Source organism: Sinocyclocheilus rhinocerous, unplaced genomic scaffold (assembly GCF_001515625.1).
Source record: "Sinocyclocheilus rhinocerous isolate Xijiao unplaced genomic scaffold, SAMN03320098_v1.1 scaffold603, whole genome shotgun sequence".
Taxonomy (NCBI): domain Eukaryota; kingdom Metazoa; phylum Chordata; class Actinopteri; order Cypriniformes; family Cyprinidae; genus Sinocyclocheilus; species Sinocyclocheilus rhinocerous.
The window spans coordinates 1,182,182-1,202,709 of NW_015656630.1; positions in this window are offsets into that span (position 1 = coordinate 1,182,182).

A 20,528-nucleotide genomic window follows, 5' to 3' on the forward strand; every position below is an offset into this window, starting at 1 on the left:
ACTTTAGCGGCATGTCATCAAATACTAAATATAAAATAAATATAAAATAAAGTGAAACTACAAAATGCTGAAAAAATACAAACAAAAAAACTAAAACCGAAAGGATACATTTAAAATAAACAAAAAATAAATATTTAATGATTTATATATAGAGAGTTTTTCAAGGTATCAAGATAAAAATTCAGAAATAAATTAGAAAAATATATATAATATAATATTCTGGTTTCAAGACTGATTTAAAAATTACTTAATTGAGTCCTCAGCAGTGTTTCATTTAAGTATCAGCTTTGTCTCAAATTTTTCTCCTATTCCTTCAAAATAGGCATGATTGAGAACATATTTTGAGATTAATGCAGATTTTTTTTTTTTTGCAAAATATAAATTCAACTGCATTAAACATTTAATTTGCTTTTTAAAATGGTTTAAAAAGTGTTTCGGTTCATATTGAGATCTCTGACTTTTAGTTGTGCAAAAGTGAAGACACTTTGAGACATTCGAGATCTTGCATGAAACTAAATAGGCACGTGTGATATTTTTGAGGTCTTTTTCTCTTTAAAAGTTTCCATTTGCTCTCAGTTTAACCTTATTGCAGTCTGGGAAAATGAACAAGAAATCAATGTCCTTTCTGCCTCCTATATCCTCTGTGAGGGTTGAAGACTCTTATTTTAAATTGCCTTCTGTTAACAAAAAGAGTACTATGGTGGCACCGTGCTGATGCTTTCAAATAGAAATAGCATAGTAGTATTATGGTATTTACATGATACTCCATGGTACAAAGGAAACATAGTAGGCTGCTAAAATGATAGTCCAAAATACATTTTCGTAAGTTAGTATCCTTACTGTTCCTGCCTCTGTGTTTCTCACAAGCTATTTATTAAAACCGCACAATAAAAACGTCTCTGTGACGCCCGTGTGCAGCAATCTCCCTGTCATGCCCTTGTGACATACTGCAACGGACACACATATCTCACAGTCACTTTCTCCCTCGTCTCTCTCGTTCTTCCTCTTGTGATGCATGTACTCTGGAGAATACAGAAAGAGAGAGTTTTTGACACAACATACACATGAATCTACACACTGAAGAAAGATTCAGAGTTATTTATCATCAGCCTTTTATTAGAAAATTATTTACATTACTTTTACTTTCTCAAAAGAGTCCCAACAGTCAAGGACTACATTTCTGATTCTTTTCCTTATACTCTCTTTTTATTGACATATTTGATTGTTTGAAGAACCTTTAACATTTCTATTGCACAACATCTGTATAATGCAAAAAGGGAACCTTTATAGGAAAGCATAAAGAACCTTGAGAAACTTTTTTTAAGAGTGCACAGAGCAGTACTAGAAAAATACGAAAACATCTTTCATTAGAAATTCAACCGACATAGTTGTATAGCAATGTCACCAAGCATCTTAAAATCAGTAGTTTACAATAAAATGACACTTTTGTGCTAATATACTTTGTCCTGCCATTGCATTTCCATCCTTAATTATCTGTCTATTAGGGGTGTAATGGTACACAAATTTGACTGTTCGGTACAGCAGGGGGGGGGGAAATTAACCATATATATATAAACAGTGGTTTACTGAATAAATAGCTCTTTCTTTAAATAAATTTAATTATAATTAAAAATTTCTTGGGGATAAAAATCTACCTTAGCGTATGCTCTAAACTATCAGGAGCCTTTTACATTACTATAAGGTTAAATAAAACAACAGAGCCCAAACGTAAATTAAATTACTTTATTATTTTAATTATTTATTTTTAAATATAATAATCTCACAAGCTATTTATTAAAACCGCACAATAAAAACGTCTCCGTGTGCAGCAATCTCCCTGTCATGCCCTTGTGACATACTGCAACGGACACACATATCTCACAGTCACTTTCTCCCTCGTCTCTCTCGTTCTTCCTCTCTAAGCAAAGAGAAAGTGCAAAGCCATTACATGACGCAAAGACCTTGGAATAGGAACGAGAAACTTCTTTAAACCGCGTTTATCTGAGACGGGCCATGATTGGAGGTCGGACGGAGGCTATGACAGAATCGAAACGGTGAAGATGATGGTCCTATTCTCCTTCATCATACTCAAATGCCCCTGGAAGCCTCTAGCAGCTCATAGTAATCTCCTGTCAGGTTAATGACTGAGCGAGCGTTTGCCGAATTGAAGGACACTGGGTGCCTTTACCTGTGTTTTTTTGAACACCTGTTCTATCATCTAAATCCTCTCTGTCATGCACAAGTTTGACAGTGTGAAACAAAAGTGAGAATTACTCTCAGGTTGGGAGAGAAACCTATGAAATAAGCACTTAATCCACATGCTTTGTGTTTCTCAGCCACTTTGACTCATTTCAGGGTAATTTAGCATGAATTAGCTGCATTAGCACATGCCAGTCCTATCAAAGTTAGTTTTCCATACATTTGTAATGTATGTAAACATCTTTTAGTGATGCAAAAAATCTTTATTCATAAATTAGAAATCTGACAGGGAACAACTGATTCTTCTGAGTCAAATCTTATTAATGAATCAGTTCACATCTGGCTCACTAAACCCATTTGAATGATTTGTTTATGAATGAAACCGAATCTGCCCCACTACAGTAAAACTATTAAAAAATGGTTTCAGTAACTAAAATAAAGCTGAATTAAAATAAAATATAAACATTAAAAGCCTTGGAGACTAACAAAAAATGAAATAAATGAGTTTAAGTTGAATTACTAAAACTAAGAATGAAATAAAAATAAGTTAAAAGTTAAAAATACTGAGGAGGAAAAAATATATTTTTAAAGACATTTAAGAAAGAGTTGGTTTTAATAAATATTTTATTATTATTATTAATGCATGCAAAGACATTTTCAGCTAAGAGATGTAAATGAATTTTATTACTAATTAACGTAAATGCAAATTACTTTTAATAAATGTCTTGAAGCTATTATGAGCTAAATCGTGACTGCTGTAAAAAATGCACAACTGATTAGAAAAAAAGTATTTTAATATGCTTAAGACCCAATTAATTATTTCGGCATTTGTGCTGCAGGGTTTAAGCACATATGTAAGACTTAATCAATATTTATCAAAATCATAATCAATATGCAGGCAAAGCACTGCATGTAACAGGATATTATGTGGCAAGAACACTAATCTCCATTAAAGTGGGCTTAAAACTGAACTGGGACACATTAAATTAAAATTAAAATGACAAATTACAATCACCACAATAAAAAAAACATAATAAACCACAATCTGTGCATTAAAATGGCTTCATGAGAATGTATTAGAGCATTTAGAAATGCCACAGCAGGAGTCAGGGAACATGTAACAGTAATGCAAAAGAACCACTGAATCAATTTTTGTACAGGTTCATCAAAACTAATTGTCTGAAAGAACCAATTTGCGTAAATGAGTCAGACTTCCCATTACTGATGAATCTATAAATCTTCAGGGGGCGTGATGATGCTATTTGTAAAATTGTGGAAGTAGAATTGGCAAAGTATTTTAGGTTAGAGCTCTGTAAACATTGGCTTTTTTTTTAGTTGGATGCCAAGGTTCCTGAATCATTTTAGCGCTGCCTTCAGTTTCAGGTTGTACATTTGAAAAATAGCAAAACTGAGGTTTGTCTCAATGGTGCTGCAAAGGGGGCAAGAAATAACAAGAAGCAACAAAAAATATCCCCCTCCACACATCAAAAAGCATGGGAATGGACCTTATTCCAGTGGTCAAGAGGCTTTATTGTAATGAAAGTCAGTTCTGACCCAACCAAATGTTGCACATATATATTTTATTTTACATTTTTAATCAATAACTAAGTTAATAGTTTTTATATTAATCTGTTTTCTAGTGTCTTTTTAGTGATTTACATAAAAATACTGTAAAAACAGCAATATTGTGAAATTATTGAATGTAATTTATTCCTGCAGCTATATATACACAACATCCTTACTGAAAAAAAAGAACAAGAAAAAGGCTTCCAGAACCAAGGCCAACTGAAAAAGTGTCTAGTCACTTTGTTGCAATCAATAGCATCTGATTTGTGCACCTCTAATGTAGCTGTTCTGCCGACTTTAACTTGCACAAGTCAATTAAACTATACAAATGTTATGCCAAATGCTTCTAGGTCTCAACCTAATCGTTATCCATACACTTCTTCATTTTGTCCTCCAGCATAATTGTGAGAATGCATATTTGAGAATCACTCATTGCCTACTTGAGGCTTGAAACTGTACAAAATGAAATGCCACAAGGAAGACAAAAAGGAAAAAGAGACTTCCTAAGGTCACTCAGGCTTTTTTTGGGTCCCTGTCCAGATCGTGATTTCAGTCAGTTGTCCTTCTGCCAGAATCGTCCCAGCTGGGAAGTCATGAGGTCAATTTACACACCAATGAAGCCCATTCTCTGATCCCATTTTGGGGGCTGATGTCTTGCTAACAAAGGATCACTTACCCTCCTCATTGAGGTGCATTTAAAGGCAATGTGTTTGCTCAGACGTGCGCTCGCACGGACGCACACAAACACGCTACGACAGACTCATTTTATAAATGTCTGAGAGGATGAAAGGAAGCACAGCGGCGAGGGAAAGAGGGGACTTAAGTATTTGAAGTGCACTTGTGTTAGAGGAGTAGAAAAAGACAGAAGAGAAAGTTTAAACAAAAGTCACGCTAAAAAGAAAACTCAAGTGAGCGTAACGTATTAATTCATATTATAAATATTAAATCGCAAGTTTGTTCAAGTCAGTAATCCAAGTTTAAAAGTGTTTTTAAGATCTGTCAGTGTGAGCTAAAACTCCATGCATGACTAAATTTTAATTGTGAGGCAGGACTTTACTGCTCAGATCGCAGGATAAACACCATGAGGACATTTGCATGCCTGATGACTCCACAAAAACACAGACAGTCCCGAGTAATTTTCTTAAAGTAACGTTATGCTCATATATTAAACATAATATTTAATGTTATATAATAGGAAACAGCTAATATTACATTTAAATGAATCCTCACTAAATGAATAAAGGCCACAACTGTCAGAGGTTTTTAAAAACATTTTCAGTGATTTTATGCCATTTTAACTTAAAAAGGGGCAGAAAACATATTTATTTATGTGCATTAAGTATGTATATTTAAATAAACAAACCATTCATTTTCTGATGGTATTAAAACAAATTGAATTTTTTGTGAGGTCTAAATCACTTTTGATTAATATGCAAATTTGTGAATCTTTAAAAAGTTGAAGACTATTTTGCATATTGAAATGGCTCAAATGGGTAAAGTCAAAAAGCACTTACTTAAATGACGTGATGTTCTGTGTAGTAATGCTACGGCCTACGTACATGTGGACTGAGTGGCCCTCAATGATAAGATGAAATGCGCTGATTACCATATCAGAGCCGTTTAACCTCCAAGCTGTAGATCAACCTGGTTTCAAATGAGTTAACAACTGTAATTTCAGGTCCTTCAGAGTTATCTTGAAACTAGCATTTAACCTGTCAATCCAGAGGACGCTTCAGTGCTCTCTCTCTTTCTCTCTTGTTCTGTTTGCTCTCATACACACAAGCATCTTTGATTAAAAAATAGTTTACCACAAAACACCTCTTACATAATCCTGATATTAAAAAATGTAAGCCCTTGCAACAATTTAAAGTGCAAGATCAAATGTTAAATTATGCAAAAGCTGATATTTAATGTTTTTCTTTCAGTATTTTGTGCTCTCTGAACATGTTCAGCATTTCAGAAACATTGCTGAACACATTCACAATGTAAATTAAATATGAAGGCATTCCCAGGTTTAACTGTTGTAACGAATCAGCTCATGGGAAATATGAATAATTAATCATAACTAGTTATAATTAATTATGAATATTTTAGATCCGCTGTAGATATTTAGCTGACCTCTCAGGGTCAACTGTCTTGTCAATTCTAAGAACGTTAATTTCCTGGTTAAGGGAAATAACTTTCTTACTGTACAACTCTACACAGAGCTTGTAGCATAAATCTGCATGATTAGGGACTCCAGTTATGAGCAAACAATGAACAACGTCAAGTGTGATACAAGTAAGGTTTTATTAACTACATAAACAATTAAACTGGCCCAACATACTACATAAACACTTAAACTGGTCTAACATACAAATACACACTTAAACTGGTCTAACATACACATAAACACACACACACACACACACATACAGTTGGTATAGGAAAGGGTTAAAAGCTTAACGCAGTAAAGAGAAGAGAAATAAGGAATATGAAGTTATAGAACCATTTGCATATTCAGCAGATTTACAGCCTGAAGGGAAACATCAGATTCTTAGTTCAAACACACCTTTGTAAAAAGGTGCAAATGATACCTAATGTATCAATTAATAAGACTAAGTTTGGATACTTGCAAGTCTCATCTGTCTGAAAGAGAGGTTTGATGTAATCTGAAGTTTCCAGTTGATCTTTGCTGAATTTGGGTCGATGAAAAGAACCAGTTTTGAGTCAGAGAATCTTGATGAGTGGAAAAGTCGAGGCTGAAGGCCTGGCACAAAAACTTAGGATGTCCTGGAGCATTGGAACTCACATCTTATCGAAACCTAACAGAACCACCGACCGGGGAGGGTCCCTGGTGTGGGCCTTTAAGGTCGGAGAAGATCCCCGCCTCTCAAGATGGGCTTGTCCAATGAGAAAGGCCGGTATCCCAAGTGGGAGTTTTGAGATACTGGGGAGTTTTTATGACCCTTTGTGTGAGGGCATGGTAATTTGCAAATGGAACTTGAATCGAAATTACTAAAGATTCTCAGGACACTAATATATTGCCTATGTACCAACATATAATATACACGCTCGTTTCGATCATCAGAAGGCGAATTCATAGATACTAAACATGGTGGAGATATATATATGTAAGCTGACAGGAGGGTGTTTCGATTATAAGTCTGCATAACAGTATACAATTTCAAAGACCAAATACACGATGACAATAATATACCCAATGACCTGAAGGATGATGTGTGTTCATTCAAAGAAAGGTTTTCCTATGAATTAATTAGTAGAAAAGTCCATTTCTACTCTGCCTTTCCTATGGGGACAATGAGTGGGTTATTCTACTCACATTCCTGGGGGGGGTCATAAAACCAGTGATATCATGATTAGTTGTCATGGTGACCAGGGGGCCTGGTGTTCTGCAGAAATCCTGGCATCCAGTTTATTGAGTGAGGGGACTGTGACGATTTGTTAATCTAATGAATAATTGATTTGTTAAATCAAATAAAAATTAGTGTGTCAGATTGGTCGAGACGCTACATATATCCCCCCCTTTCGAGCGTTGTTGTCCGTAGAATAGACAACAGCGAGCGACGTCAAAGGTGCAGAACAATCTAACACACACCTGTCACTCACGGCTGGGAGCCAGTGGTGGCTCTCTGGCTGTTGGTGCCTCCAGGAGTGGTTGTGGTGCCGTGGTGGATGCTGTCAGGTGGTGTGCTGTGGTGATGTAGACTGTAGCAAGGTGCGGGTCCTCGAGCTTATGCAGCAGGTGTCGAGGCTGTGTCACCTTTCATCCTGAAGTGAGTTAGTCCGGGTAAGATGGTTGTTTGTTGGTGTTGTTAGCAAGTAGGCTATCTGTGGTACCCGTGATGTGGGACAGCCGGGTTAGACTCTCACTGGTGAGAGTGCAGGTGGTTCCAGGGATTGCCGGGAACTGTTATGGAGATTCTATAGTGTGTAGAGAATTTCCGACTGACCTAGTGATGATGGCAGGAGAGCGGCAGGTGGTTGTTAGCCCTCTGCTTTGCTCAACATCACTAGAAATCCGATGTTTGCGGTGTCGCTTGGCTCTTGTGGCGGCACCGACTTGAGCTTGCCTGAGTTGTGTTGGTAGAGCTTTCGCTGTTGGGCATGTGGGCCCGTTGCTCAATCCAACGTTGTCTGGCTGCTTCTGGGGGTGTCGACCGGTTTCAAGGGATGCTCCTCCCTTGGAGGGGCCTGATGCTGTGTTGCAGCAGGCAAGGAGTCAGAGGTTTGTCCTTCTCAGTACTCCTTAGTTGAGTTTTGTTCAAGGAGCTCTTTTGCGAGTGTCAGCAGCTCCTGTAACCCAGAAGTAGGCGTGTCCAGCTGTCCTTGTGTAGCCTCCGTTCAGCACCTGTGTGAAGGGTGTGGAGGAGGATGTTGTGGTGGACTGCTGTTGGACATACCGTGGTGTTTGCAGGATGAGGACGCCTTTTCCCAGTGGTTGGTCTGGAACCTGGGTCTGTTGCCATGGTGATGGCTCTGTCCTCTTCTGGCTAGGGGCTTTCTGTAGAAGGGTTTTGCATTGTGGCAATGCTGGGTGCCTTCTGGTGCCCGCTTTGGATTCTGAGTTGTGAAGTTCAGAATCAGCAGCGATCAGTCCCTGTTCAGACTCTGGGTCTGAGAATTCCTTTATGATGGCTTGTTTAAACTGCTGGTGAGACTGCAGGATCAGTTCCTTTGATGTCCTCAAGGTCTCTGCAGTATTTAGGTTGCCAGATGTATTGTCTCTGGCCAGCTCGTTGGGGTCTGTGGGGTCACACAGTGTGTGTGTCTGCAGTGATCCTCTGGAAAGGTCCCTGCCCCACCCCCTTGTGGCTGCTGGTTGGTGACGTGTGAACAGTGGCTCTCGCCCCCCCCCTCGCAGGTTCGGACTCTTGGCTGAGGTGGTGGGCCTGCTGGCCAGGGGAAGTTCTGTTTCGTGTTTTCCCTGTCTGTTCACCTTGTGGTCTGCAAGCATATTCCAGTTCATTTGTGACATTGAATTCACCTCGGGCTGCTTGCAGGCTGGCTGCGTTGTTTCGGTTCACCTGAATTTTTTTTTTTTTTCTGCAGCTGCAGAGGTTTTCAGGGAGCTGACTTGTGAAGTGTCAAGCAGAAGGCTTTGGCTCCCTTTCCCCCCTTTCGTAGCTGTGCACAGGCGTGGAGGGCTTGCACTGCTGGCGACGTGATGTTCAGCCGGCTGTCTTTTGCTTAAGTCTATGCGCAGTCGGTAGGACTGTTTAAATTCTTTCTGAACCATGTCAAGCTCCTCTTTAATTGCTGAGTCAGGGTTTGGACCTCAGCTCTGGCTGCATGCAGCTGGCCTTGTAAGGCCTTAGATCTGGTGTCTCTCTCATTTAGTTCCACATATGTTGTTTTTAACAGTGACTTGGTGTGAAACAGTTCTCTTTTCAAGTCCTGTCTGATGGCTTTTTCCAGCGGCGCTTGGTGTCCAGCAGCTGTTAGAGCCTCCTGAAGACTGGTGATTTCCTTCTGTCGCACCATTCTGTGAGGTTCTTTGCATCCGTTCTGTGCTTTCTCTCGTTGAGCAGGTGTCAGTTCTCTGCAGAATTCTGTGACTTGCAGTTTCAGCTCATTTACCTCCTGTCTGAGGCCCTTGAGGGTGTGGGCAGAGGAGAGGATGATGCTCGTCAGGTGTTCACTTATGTCGAAAACATCTTTCATTAGAAATTCAACCGACATAGTTGTATAGCAATGTCACCAAGCATCTTAAAATCAGTAGTTTACAATAAAATGACACTTTTGTGCTAATATACTTTGTCCTGCCATTGCATTTCCATCCTTAATTATCTGTCTATTAGGGGTGTAATGGTACACAAATTTGACTGTTCGGTACAGCAGGGGGGGGGGAAATTAACCATATATATATAAACAGTGGTTTACTGAATAAAAAGCTCTTTCTTTAAATAAATTTAATTATAATTAAAAATTTCTTGGGGATAAAAATCTACCTTAGCGTATGCTCTAAACTATCAGGAGCCTTTTACATTACTATAAGGTTAAAATTAACAACAGAGCCCAAACGTAAATTAAATTACTTTATTATTTTAATTATTTATTTTTAAATATAATAATCAACACTAAAAATTTTTGGCAAACATGTCAATTGCACATAATGCAGTTTAAATTAACTTCTAAATAATAAAATTTCTATTTGTTGTTGAAATATATTCATTTACACATTGGTTGTCATAACTTGTTTCCTATGCAGGTAACACTAACAGGTAACGTAAAATATGAGTATATAGTCTATTATTTCATGAAATGCTCTTTTCTAGACTTCACTTCTCTAGCGAACTAACGAGCTGTAGACACTGAGGACATGCCTGAGGTAAATTAAATGCTACATGACATATTATTTACAAGCTGTTTATTGATGTTTTTCATGGTTGAAACATTGATTGGGCGATTACATGAGGCATGAGATGTTCATTCATGTTTATTTCGCGTTAAGGCCTATCTGACCTAGCAGGGCCATGCGGGCTGTGTTAACATGGATCTAAGAAAAGACCCATGCTGGGAACATTGCTTTAGTAAAGTCTCTCGTATTGAAAGCCAGACAGGTGCAAGATAATTGAAATGAGGAGTGAGTGTTTGTGAGTTCATGCATGCATGTGTGCATTCACATCAGCCACTCATTATGCTTCTGCTAGGAACCGGTCATCTTTCACATGCTTATTGACTGAAGACGAAGAATTACTTGCGCAGATGGCCACCCTCTTTGTCATTTATCTGCTGGAAATAACTAAATAATCGAAAGGCTTGCTCAGCACAGAGGTACAAAGATAAAGGCGGGAACAGCACGGGCACATCTTCCATGCTGTTGCATAAATTAGTTTAAACATTAAAGGCCAATTTGAGATTAAGATCCTGTAGCTGCCGTGGCTCAGGCCCAATCACAGCATATGAATGCACAGTCTCTGGAGAGATTAAACTCATTACTCACATGCACTGACAAATGGACACTGGCAGGCCTGGCATTGGTTTGGTCACGCACCGCACTCAGTCACGGGTCACGCAGATGTTGGAATGCATGGGCAGTGTTGGGGAAAGTTACTTTTAAAAGTAATACATTACAATATTACGTTACTCCCTAAAAAAGTAACTAATTACGTTAATGCGTTAGGTTACTTTTGAGTTACTTTTTAAATCTCCACAGGGCTTGCGTGTTTGTTTTTAATATAAAAAAGTTCTTCTGTTACAAATGTAAAAGCCCTTTCACACCAAAAGTGAAATATGCCTCAGGCTGAAGGAAATTTATATTCATGTCTGTACAGTAGAGATAGCAGCTCAAACAAATCGCATGAAGAATATAACGCAGGAGAAGAAAGTTCAACATTATTCAGCAATAACAAAAATGAAACACAAATGTGTCATTTTTGCTTATTAGTATGGTTGAATTGGATCATCAAAGGTCAGTAGCAAAGACATTGGTTAAAAATGGGATTAAATACATAAATGATATTTGTCTTATTTAACATTTAATTATTGCAGGTTTGTATAATATTCTGAGTTTGAATTGTTTTTGCATTGTTTTTATTCAATTTTGAGGAACACTGCATCTGTTTTTGTGCAGGTGAGATGAGTAAACACATTCATATTTAGTCTAGAACTACAGTAACATCATGTTCACACACAACACCTCTGCATTTACACCCGATTTCTCTCAACATGGCAACAAGAGATCTGTCAGTCAAGACATGGGAAACAAAGTAACTGGAGTTACTTATTTGAAAAAGTAACTCAGATATTTCCTTCTAAATTAAAAAGTAATGCATTACTTTACTACTTACTTAAAAAAGTAATCTGATTGCATAACTAATGTAATGCGTTACCCCCGACACTGTGCATGGGTGATCTATGCGTATGTTTTCATGCCATTTTAAGTCTTATTTTGATCTGACAAAGTGGTTATGTAAGTGCATGAGTTGTTTACTTTTTAAAATTAGTCTTTCCATTAACGCCATTATATTGTTCGTTTAGACTGATTCACACGGAACGCGCAAGAACACAAGAGGCGGGATTTATCGCATGAACCAATCACAGCCGAACATAACCAGTCATATCCAGTCAAATCGCGATGACTTTCCCCCATTCATTCTCAATTAGCCCCCACTAAACCCACCGCATGCTTTATGGGGTCTGTTAAAACTCAATGGGCTCAGGGGAGGCAAGAGAGATGAGGACTCCCGCTGTAAACTTTACCTGCTGGTGTCGCTGTTGGACAAGGTTTCTTAAGGTTTCTCTCATTTAATTAAAAATGAGTGATTTATACACTTTTTAATGATATGTTTTGTAATATTGGTGGTTTTTTTTGTACTACAATTTTTTTCTCTTTCAATATTTGGGGGAGACACTGCCTACCTTGACACTGCCTCCCTGGAAACGCCCCTGGCTAACACAGTCTGTGATGATTTATTAGCATGTCCCAATACTGTTGTAGTATCTTAACAGATGCTAGTGCTTAGATATGCTAGAAGCTAAATGAAAATGTCAAAATTAGGTGGTCTCCCTGCCAAAAAAACACCACTTCTAAGATCAGGCTAGTTTTAGCTGGTTAGAGACCACAAATTTATTACATAGTATCATGTCGTAAACTGACATACTTAATAGATTCTAATACTTAGCTATGCTAAGATGTACGCTTACATCTAATACATGTAATCACAAATGTCAAAATTAAGGCTGTCTGTGAAATCAAAGCACAAGTTTATGACTTATTAGCATACTGGTGTATGGTCCTAAAAGATCCTATAGCTTAGCTATGCTAACACTTCCACCCCAATGCAAACGCTGAAAGGTTGTCACACACAAATTTGGCTATGTACTTTCTCATATTCAGTGAAGTACATACTTTTAGTGCATATAGTACCTTATAAGTTTGCAAATTGATATGCAGCCAATGTATAGGGATGGAGAGAGAGAGACTCCTGTAACTCAAAGTAATAAGAAAAGTTTAAGTTGAGTCTTTAATATCAAAGCTAACTTCAAAAGCTTTAATGATGTATGAATCGTTGTCATGAGCTGTTAGCGTTATTATTCAGCGCTCAGAAGGTTCAAATTATTTCACCAGTTCTCATGGAGTTGGACTTTTCTTGAGTGCTAAAATTCCCACATATATTACTAGATTAATCATATCTGTCCTTGAACTGCTGACTTCGCACATCTGTATGAATGTGCGTAGGTGTTTTTTATGAAGTGAATCTTATCAGAATTTTACTGTCATTTCTTTAAGTTCCTTGAGCATCAACATACAGCTGCAGATACTTCAGTTGGAATTTTTTAGAGAGGCTGGAGGCACATCAAAGCTCAAAAATGAAGTTGTGATATCAACTCATTGGCCATTTCTGATTATATTAATGCAATGATAACATGCAGAATGCAGATTCCCTATTTTGGAACATCTGGAGTGAGTTATATTGATTAAATTACTGATTAATGATGATTAATGTCGAATCTTGAAGATAAGATTAAAAGTTAAACAACAAATGGAGAAAAATTGCAGCATTATAGTTGCATAATGTAGAGTGGGAGACTCTATAGAAATCAGCAAGACGTCAGCAAAGAAACTTACACCCCCTCTTCTCCTATTCTCACATATTTCAATATGTGACAATAGGAGAATAGCTCTCTACTCTCTCCAATGCACAAACGCCTCCTCTCGGTCCATCCAAGCAGAGGTGGTTTTGTGTCCAGAAACGTCCCACCCTAATCTCATTCCGAATGTGTGCTGTGGATTTGAGCAATTTCGCCTCTCTGGAATGCTTCAGTAATGCCGTTAATTGTCATGGTTCAAAGTCGTGAGTCATGATTTATTTGTCAAACCCTGCTTTCCTTCTCCCTTTCTCGTCAAATTGTCACACTATGTCACACTATGTTACTGTAAAGTGATTTATGCCAGAGTGAGAAAATTAATTTATTAACACCACTAAAGAGATAATGATTTTGACCCTCTGAACATATTTACTGTAATGTGCTTCATTAATGTAGATTATTAATGGCATCTATAAATTATACTGAATTGTTGGATAAAATATAAATAGGCATTTATGTAATATATAGTAAAGGTTTTACATGTTTTACACGGGTACAAGAGTAGAGACACAATGAAAAAGCACATAAAGGACCAACAAACACGATAATAGACAATGTTTTTTTTCAATAGAAGCCAAGCAGTTACAAAAAGGACACATAATGTAAAGCATTCATCCCGTAAAATGAAACTATCTTGCTACATTTGGCTTTCCTGGAACATAAAATAAAGTCATTATGTAAGAGTCGCAACAGTGAATGAGTTTGATACATTCACTAATGTCTCGCTCATTGAGAGGCATGACCTTGTCTTCAAACCATCCGGCAGTGATACGTGAGGGACTCCAGTCAAACCATCTACATCTGTGATAGACAGCTATGTCGCCTGATGAAACGTCCTTTTACTGTGCCTATAATTGGCTTGGTGTGTGAGCCAAACTTTGGGTTTTCTTTCCTGCAAGGAAACAAAAGATTACAACGTCTGAAAATACTTTTTCAATCTACTTGCTGACACTACTTATTCTGACTGTCAACCACAACGATGTGCCTACAGAGAAATGGAGAAATTAAAAAAAGGTTGTGATGAATGAGGGTGGGGACAAAGTAGATGAGAGAACACCTCTCCTACGTGTTGTGTAAGATGAGATTTTCTGACATGGCGCTCTCTTAATGTCACTGATGATTGACCCTGTAAACTACTTGTGGCTTTGTCATTTTCAAACCTGTGTCAATTGTCTGCAAGCACAGCAGGGCAGGACTGACCTAGTGGGCGTCACGTCCCTCAAATATCCCATCTGCAGTGTATAAATGAGGCTGTAGAGCTCAAAATAAAAAAAAAGTGAGTTAACCTTAAACTGAACTTTAACTTTAAACTAAAAATGTCAAGAAGCCATGATCTAAAATATTATATGATTTAATAGGTAACAATTTTAAGTAAACTAATATTTCTTAAGTTGTTTTAACTCAAACGTTAATGCAGATCATTCCATTTGTAAATTTCTTTCTTAATTCATGTTTAACTCTGTGTATTACATGCTGTTTCTTTGTAATTATTTATGAAATTTACTAGCAATTTCTGAGTGATTTTTTTTCAAAGTAAATCCTACAACACCTTTTTTCAGTGTTTTAAATAGTTCAATATAGTGTTGTTAGTGTAAAGATAAATCAATTTAAATAAAAATAGATTAATACATTTAAAACAAATACATTTTAGTTCATTAAAAAAATGCATGCATGATATATTATAAAAGTTTAACACCAAAAAAGACTTACATAATTTTGTTAACTTTGGCAGCCCTAAAATACTACAACTATAATACAAACAAAAATAACTGCCAATAGAAAATACTGGGGGAAAAATACTGAAAAGAACAATAGTTGAGTGAAAACTAACAAAAACTAAGTTACAATGAATTCAAAGGACAAATAAATACATAAAAAAATTTATAAATAATTTAAACCACTGACATCACATGAACACTCAATACACAACTAGTATATTGTGATAGCAGGGATGCATTACTTATAACTTGTAAACTAACCCAAACAATAACAAAGTACATCTTAGTTATTTTCCTGCATTATTTACTTGATATTAGAATCATTTTTACAGTGTGCTGAAGCACAAAGACTCAACCAGCCCCCTAGAAAACAAAACAACCTAGTGCCTGCAGGCTCCTTCTGTAACAGTCTCAAGAATGAGTCTGTGTTGTCAAAGAAACAACAGATAAAGAAGCTTGTTTAACAAACCATCATATCTGCCAAATCATTACAACTTGTACAAAGACCAAAGAAACAAGTTAAAAAACACAATGGTGGGAAAAAGGCCCCAAAAAGGATAAGAACTGCAAACTTGGACTGAGGCAAACCCACTTATGAGAGTTCAGTAATGTTTCTTGCTTTGTAGTTTCATGAAAGAGCCAAAAAAAATCAATAGTAATGCTAAAGACCAAATCCTGTAATGCAGTAGAGGGGAACAAAGCGAGATGAATATGACTGTAAAATCTGGCTTTAGTCTGTGTGATACACAAAACTGAGCTCAAACCTCTCACTGATGCGCGTCTCGTTCTGCTTTTAATGATATGAGAATTTCTGTTTTATTTTTCAAGGGAAATGTTTTTGAGACATAGCAGCGTAATACGGATGATTGTCCTCAACTAAGTAAAAGAGATGCATATTCAGCTGTTCTCACATGCACACAAACGCACACACTCTTTTGTAAAGAAGAAAAATTTCTTTGTGGCCTCTTTGATTCCGCTCCCCAAAATCCATTAAACAGCACATCTTAAGAAGAAGCTGTTTTTTACCCTTTACATCCTTCCTTCAGGGGCCCTGAAGAGAATACAGTGTCTGAGATATTCCTTATTTCTACTTTTCATTCGCGGTACCTTACCTGCCCTGTTAAACTAGTTTGAAGTGAAAGCGATAGTTCATCCAGAAAAGAAAATTCTGAAATCATTTACTCAACCTCATGTCTTTTGAAACTCACATTACTTTCTTTCTTCTTTGAAACACAAAAGGAGATGTTTAGCAGAATGTTCAAGTTGCTCTTTTCTATAGAAAGTGAATAGTAAGATTAACAATGAATTTTAGTCTGTTACACAAAGCTATAGAATGACCTGGAAGACGTGGAATATAAATTGTATGATATATTGTTATGATGCTTTTAGGGTGCATTTTTGGAGCTCAACAGTCCCTGGTCCCCATTCACTTTCATTGTATGGAAAAGAGCAACTTGACTTTTACATACTTCAGTTCGCAATAGCAACATGGATAATAATGCAGAAATTCCTGGATTCTGAGCACATGAATCATAGGTGCTTAATGGTGCAATTATTTACAAACATATTAACTCAAATTATACATTTTTGAACAAATTCAAATTTTTTCTAAAAATAAAGCCATTAAAGGAATAGTTCACCCAAAAATGAAAATTCCTCTGCAGTGAATGGGTGCCGTCAGAATGAGAGTCCAAACAGTTGATAAAAGCATCACAATAATCCACATGACTCTAGATCATCAGTTAATGTCTTGTGAATTGAAAAGCTATGTGTTTATTAGAAACAAATCCATAATTAAGCCGTTTTAACTTTAAGCCGTCACTTCTGGTCAAAATATGAGTCCATAATCCGTAATAACACTTCCTCTCACAGTAAAATCCACCAACATATTTGTTAAGAACTGTTTTGGACTGTTTTTGAATGTAAACAATGCTTGATCTTAGCATAGTAGGATTATTGTGATGTTTTTAGCAGCTGTTTGGACTCTCATTCTGACGGCACCCATTGTTGGTGTTTGTTAGAATTTGTCTGTGCGGTGTGAATTGACCTTTACACCACAATAGAAGTTCCAGACTAGTTTGAGTTATTTCTATCATAGAAACTACAAATGATAAGCATCCGCTTTAATGACATATAATTTAGGAATATACAGTATAAAGTTGTAAAACTAAAGCACTGTTTAGACAGTGACAGTGTTTGGTGTCTCCCACGGTCCTCTGAGACTGTAATCAGATTAATTGTGCTCTTGTATTCTGTATTTAATCAGTAGTGCTGTAGTAATCAGTGTCGCGCAATCAGTCTGTTAATCAGTAGCATTGTGATTAAATAACACTAATATACACATCAACCAAACATCTGGATAAACCATTTAATGCTTTTAGCAGATGCTTCAACATATAAATACTTTGCTTGTTTGAGAATTGAACTGACAACTTTGATGTTGTTAGCACCAGTTGAGATACAATAACATATCAAATTATATTTTACATTCACTTAACACACCTAAAATAATGGCACCACGTATTTTGTATTCATTAGATGTCATGTCGGTATGTAAGCACAGGCGTGTGTGTGTTCGTGTGTCGGGCAGATGGTGGGGATGGACCAGAGGGAGCTGTTGTGACCCACAGGTGGCTGTTCGACCTGCTAAAAGGCAGACCAACACCTGGAGAAGTCTTAGAATTGAAATAGAGAGGAAATAATGAGTTGCAAACACACTGTCAAACACAGAGATAAAGTGAGTAAAAGATAGAGGGCACAAAGGGTGAAACAGGATGCCAAGACTCTCTTCTTATTTTACTCTCAGAAAGGTATATCTCTTACATACTGGTATGCAATATGCCCATTGCAATATAAGTAATTTTATTTAATGATAACAATATATTTCACAGTATAGTTATTTTTGCTGAAAATAAGGCAAAGCATTTTAGATTACATTAAAATGTCACAATTCTCAGTTTTTTAATAACACGGCAAAAGCTAATACTGATAATGTAAATACAAAGTTCTGTCATGAAACTCTAGATGGCGCAGTCCGATAGGTTCTAACCGTAGACAGTAAAAAAAAGGATGACGTGTCTCCACTTCCTTCCACTATAGAAAAGTGAAGCCAAAGCATCTCAGTATGGCCGCTGTCATCTTGCGTCATTTGGAGCCACAGTCTGCGCAGTAGAGATTCGTTTGGAGCCAGAGTCTGCGCAGTAGTGATTGTGAGGTGGAGTCTCGGTATCAAAGTCCCGCCCAAACTCCCGCAGACCCAATCACAAGATCACAATCATGACACCACACCCCGTTTTTATAGCACCAAATAACTACCTAAAAGCAAACTTATTAGAAAAACAAACACTTGAACATAAATCAGCATGATAAGAACTACCTCAAATGACGGAAACCATCTTTGAAAAATGTTTATTTGAAGTGTAATTTGATTATTTAGTTTGTCTCACGTCCCATAATATTACATGGAGAGGGCGGGGTTTATCACCTGTACTGCAGCCAGCCACCTGGGGGCGATCAAGACACTTTGACTTCACTTTTCAGGACTTGTGCGGCACGCTTGATTCTAACTCTATCTGACATATTGACATCATTATTCACATGGCACAGCTGATTGGTTTCTTTTCGTATCAACAGCCAATAACCTTCCTGCTCAACATTCAAATACTCGGCTAGCGCTTGCTGTAGCAGTCGCAACACGCTTCAGAAACCAGCTCCAGGTTCTTCAGAAACCTTCCCCAGCTCCACCTGTATAGATCTGCTATGTGGTGATTTCATGTATGTTAAATACTGTATGATGCAATATGCGCAACAGCAGTATTTTCTACATGCTCACAGCAGCATGTTGTGGATATATTGGCAGTAGCAAGTCTCGGTACTTGCTCTGCCGCAGCAGCAGTGTAGCAGATCTATTCCGCCAAGATCAAATACGTTAACATTGTCATGTATATTACCAGGCTAAACTCTCCGAGAGTTGTCTTGACAGAACAAACATACATAAAAAGTTCCCAAGTTTATTGAAGGCAACTTAGGCAAGTAAACAGTCTTTAGTAATAAAATAAAAACAACAAAGCTAATTACAATGACAATCAGTGGGACAAATAAATACAAATAAGTAGATATATAGGCTGCTGTTGTAAAGGCCCATTCATACCAACAACGATAACTATAACGATAACTATTACAATTATTATATTAGTGTCCATACCAATGGATGATAACGTTCTGTTTATTATAAGCATGTATTGCAGTTCTGTCATCTGCCGCTTTAAATTATCAATCTCTTTAAAACAGGATGGATTCTTATTGGCTGTCAATGTTTTTTATTGTTCATCAGCTGGACAAAATTTTCTCTGAAAGTGAGTCCAAAGATATTGTTCTTGTGTCATTTCCATTACAGTTTAGGTGTAGATTTCCCTATTCTCATAGAATTATTAAAACTTATTGTCCTTGGTGTGAACAGTCATTTTAAGAAAACTTGGTTGTTTATGCTATAGAAGTTTTTTTTTTTTTTAAATCAGTGCTATATGACTAGAAAAATGATGAAAAGGGCTATGATATTCCTTTTTGCAAATATGTAGGGAAACTTCAACACCCATAATGCACTGGGTCAAACTGACTGTCTGTCAGCAGGAATACAAAAATGCAGAAGTGTGATCTGTGGTTTTCATAAAAGCCTTAGGTCAGTGTAGCCAATCCACATGACCAACTCGTCATGTTATGAAAACTGTGTGGGGAAATCTTTTGCCCTCACACTTACCACTCTGCTGTTATATTGCTCATCTCTACCACTGATACACAGTTGGCCAAAATAGAAGTTCTTTCTTAGAAACAGATTCCGTTTGTTTTAAGTAATGCATAATAATTCATACTAGTAACTCACATCTCAGTTTGAAGTAGGCAGTCTAAAATGTGTGTGTGTGTGTGTGTGTGTGTGTGTGTGTGAATCTAGTGGAAATTAAATTCTCTAACACAGTGTAAATAGGTAACTTCTTAAGAGATTCAAAACATTAGAATTCCTCAAGGCTCCGAAACACTTTCAAGACCTTGTTAGGGCTGTGGACTGCATCTTAAATGACACCTATTATCAGAGGCAATACAAACTCAATCTTTCCCATTTCAAAACAAAACATTTCATCTTAGTCACGGCACACAAGGGTAATTAATCTGTACAGTCATCATTTTGTTGTCGCATGTAAAGCATCCAACCGCAAACAGAACTTTTAATTAAGGCTAGTGCTTGCATATTTTATTCATCACTGTTTGAGGACTTCTCAACATTTGGTTGACTGTACTTATAAACAATTCAATATTAGCATGTGTTTTCATTAATGAGACTATATTTTCTTCTATGCATGGCATAGGGCCTGCTGTCTTACTGATGAATTGACAAAGAACAAAAAAGCTGAGAGGAACGACATTTCCTGAAGACTTGAAATTTCCGGAGGTTTTGAC